The sequence below is a fragment of the Sapajus apella genome, unplaced genomic scaffold, assembly GCF_009761245.1.
Source record: "Sapajus apella isolate SASKATOON/1434 unplaced genomic scaffold, GSC_monkey_1.0 scaffold597, whole genome shotgun sequence".
NCBI lineage: Eukaryota > Metazoa > Chordata > Mammalia > Primates > Cebidae > Sapajus > Sapajus apella.
The window spans coordinates 1,054-4,543 of record NW_022437523.1 but is presented as its reverse complement, the minus strand read 5'-3'; the positions used below and the strand labels follow the sequence as shown (position 1 = coordinate 4,543).

At 45.0% G+C, this 3,490-nt stretch overlaps 1 pseudogene across 1 annotated transcript; it reads left to right on the top strand.

The window, feature by feature from the left end:
* Nucleotides 1-361: 361 nt before the first annotated feature.
* Nucleotides 362-2,034, top strand: LOC116546109 (annotated as a pseudogene). Its single transcript, XR_004266593.1, has one exon. The product of XR_004266593.1 is annotated as a perilipin-2 pseudogene (transcript).
* The last annotated feature ends 1,456 nt before the right edge of the window (nucleotides 2,035-3,490 follow it).

Below are 3,490 nucleotides of genomic sequence, written 5' to 3'. Positions count from 1 at the left end.
TTTCACTTTTTAAAAAGAGTTCTACTCTTGAGGGCTAACGTCATTCAACAAGTTAATGTTAATTTGTTTTCGTTTCCCATTTGCCCCGGGCCTCTCAAGACCCCAACCCCAGGCAGGGCTACCCCTAACTCCCAGCTTCCCCAGGCAGGACCGCCCGCCCCGCTCCCGACAGGCTCCTCTCCCCGCGGCAAGGCCCCTCACCCGGGCAGCACACCCTCTCACCGGGACCCGGCCCCCACCCCTCTAGGAGGGCCAGCGTTGGGGGAGGGCGCCGGGACGTGCCCGAGGGCGACACTCCGGGTTGGCACCCGGCGCGCTGCCGAGGGTCACATGCTGCTGAGGCGCGGGGAGGGGCGGCGAGGCAGGGTTTACAGCCCGGGCGCTCTCGGGCCCCACGTTTTGCCACGGTCGTGGCTGCCGGAGTCTCCTTCAGGACACGCCTGCTTTTTGCCCTTCGCTGCTGTCAGACAATTTCTCCCTCCAGAAAGAAAAATGGCATCCGTTGCACTTGATCCACAACCGAGTGCAGTGACTCAGGTGGTCAACTCGCCCTTGGTGAGCTCCACATATGACCTAATGTCCTCAGCCTATGTCAATACAAAGAACCAGTATCGTCCCTACTTGAAGTCTGTGTGTGAGATGGCAGAGAAGGGCGTGAAGACCATCACCTCCGTGGCCCTGACCACTGCTCTGCCCATCATCCAGAAGCTAGAGCCACAAATTGCAATTGCCAATACCTATGCCTTCAAGGAGCTAGACAGGATGGAGGAAAGACTGCCTATTCTGAATCAGCCATCAACTCAGATTGTTGTCAATGCCAAAGGTGCTGTGACTGGGGCAAAAGATGCCGTGACGACTACTGTGACTGGGTCCAAGGATTCCGTGGCCAGCACGATCACAGGGGTGATGGACAAGACCAAAGGGGCAGTGACTGGCAGTGTGGAGAAGACCAAGTCTGTGGTCAGGGGCAGCATTAACACAGTCTTGGGGAGTCGGATGATGCAGCTAGTGAGCAATGGCATAGAAAATGCACTCACCAAATCAGAGCAGTACCTCCCTCTAACTGAAGAGCTAGAAAAAGAAGCAAAAAAAATGGAAGGATTTGATATGATTCAGAAGGCAAGTTATTATGTTAGACTGGGATCCCTGTCTACCAAGCTTCGCTCCTGCGCCTACCAGCAGGCTCTCAGCAGAGTTAAAGAAGCTAAGCAAAAAAGCCAAGAGACCATTTCTCAGCTCCATTCTACTGTTCAGCTGATTGAATTTGCCAGGAAGAATGTGCATAATGCCAATCAGAAAATTCAGGATGCTCAGGATAAACTCTACCTCTCATGGGTGGAGTGGAAAAGGAGCACTGTGTATGATGATACTGATGAGTTCCACTGTGCTGAGCACATGGAGTCACCTACTCTTGCTATTGCCTGCAACCTGACTCAGCAGCTCCAGACCACGTGCCACACCCTCCAGTCCAACATCCAAGGCCTACCACAGAACATCCAAGATCAGGCCAAGCACATAGAGGTGATGGCCGGCGACATCTACTCAGTGTTCCACAACGCTGCCTCCTTTAAGGAAGTGTCTGACAGCCTCCTCACTTCTAGCAAAGGGCAGCTGCAGAAAATGAAGGAATCTTTAGATGACGTGATGGATTATTTTGTTAACAACACGCCCCTCAACTGGCTGGTAGGTCCCTTTCATCCTCAGATGACTGAGTCTCAGAATGCTCAGGACCAAGGTGTGGAGATGGACAAGAGCAGCCAAGAGGCCCAGCAATCTGAGCACAAAACCCATTAAACCTGCCCCTGTCACCAGTGCATGATGTGGCCAGCCAGATGACACCTTTTGTTATGTTGAAATTAACCTGCTAGACAGCACTAAATTGGGAAGCAAGTAGCTAGTAAAAAGGCCATCAATTATAGTTGTTTCCAGCTGAATTAAGAGCTTTAACGTTTCTGGCATCAGCAGATGATTTCCGTTTACCTGGTAAGAAAAGAAAGATAGGCTTGTCTAAGCCTAGCCAGAACTCACAAAAAATTCAAGTGCACTTATGTTCTCATTCTGTGGCCAGTGTGTTGCCTCTGTTACATTTTGCAACACAAAATGGAAATTTCCATATCATAAGATGTAAAAACTGAGGCACAGTATTTAAAATCAGGTTGTATAGAGAGTATATAAAAACAATACTGGAATTTTTCAACACTCATATAAGCGAATTCTTATCCCCACCATTTTCCAGCATATCATATCATATTTCTTGACATCTTTTGAGAATAAAATTCAGGGAAACCTCTAACATATGAGAAAATTTTCAAAATTGTCTAAAATAAAGCAAAGAGTCATTCAAAAATCATTACCATTTATTTAAGACAGTTAAATTTTGAGTGTCTGCAAAAAACAATTGATGTAACTGGACACAGTGTCATACTTTTGCAGCACAAGTCCTTTTTTTTTTTTTTTTTTTTTTTGGGGGGGGTTTTGTCCGTCACCCAGGCTGGAGTGCAGTGGCATGATCTTGGCTCACTGTAACCTCCACCACCCAGGTTGAAGCAATTCTCCTGCCTCAGCCTCCTGAGTAGCTGGGATTACAGGTGCACACCACCATACCTAGCTAATTATATTTTTATTTTTGGTAGGGATGGGGTTTTACCATATTGGCCAGGTTGGTCTTAAACGGTTGACCTTAGGTGACCTGCCCACCTCAGCCTCCCAGTGGGCTGGGATTACAGGTGGGAGAAACTCTGCCCAGCTCTGTTCTTCAAGATAGAGAAATACACATGCTCTCAAACTTTTCTCATTTCACTTTCAGGACACTGCACTACTGATTTTTGTCTGGTTTCCCCATCAAATCCTTCTTAATATCTTTTGTAAAACTTTGATAATATTTTTTCAACTTTTTCTTTATCCTTTCATATAAACACAAAAAATAAAACACAATAATGGTTTTTTTTCTTGGATAGACATTTCAGCATATATGCATACTGAATACACATATTTCAGGATGAAAATGAGATCTTGCAGTATGTTGTTTCTACTAACTATCTCTATCTTCATCAAAAGATGATAAAAACACCTAACATTCAAGATGGTTCAGGATGGAAGAAGTATAATTATTTTCACACCCAAATTGTTGTACCTTGTGTTTGTAGGGGACTCCTAAATTATCCATTTGGTTGCGCTAGCAGTACTTTTACTCACCTAACTGGCTGGTTCTCTGGGCCCACATCTGTAAAGCCCATTTTCTGCAGTTTTTGGTACCTATAACATTCATAGTGCTGAGTGTGAGTTTTTTCTTTTAGATTTTCCATATTGATACAAAGAAGCATATCTCGGAGCTTAGTGAAGGCACAGTGATTTTCATTTTACACTAGTAAAAAAAAAAAAAAGAATCAACAACATTCATTATCAATCCCTCACAATCAGTGAGTGTTTATGAATGAATACATGAATAAAAAACACATTTAAAAAACACAATTTGATTAATAGCTATACC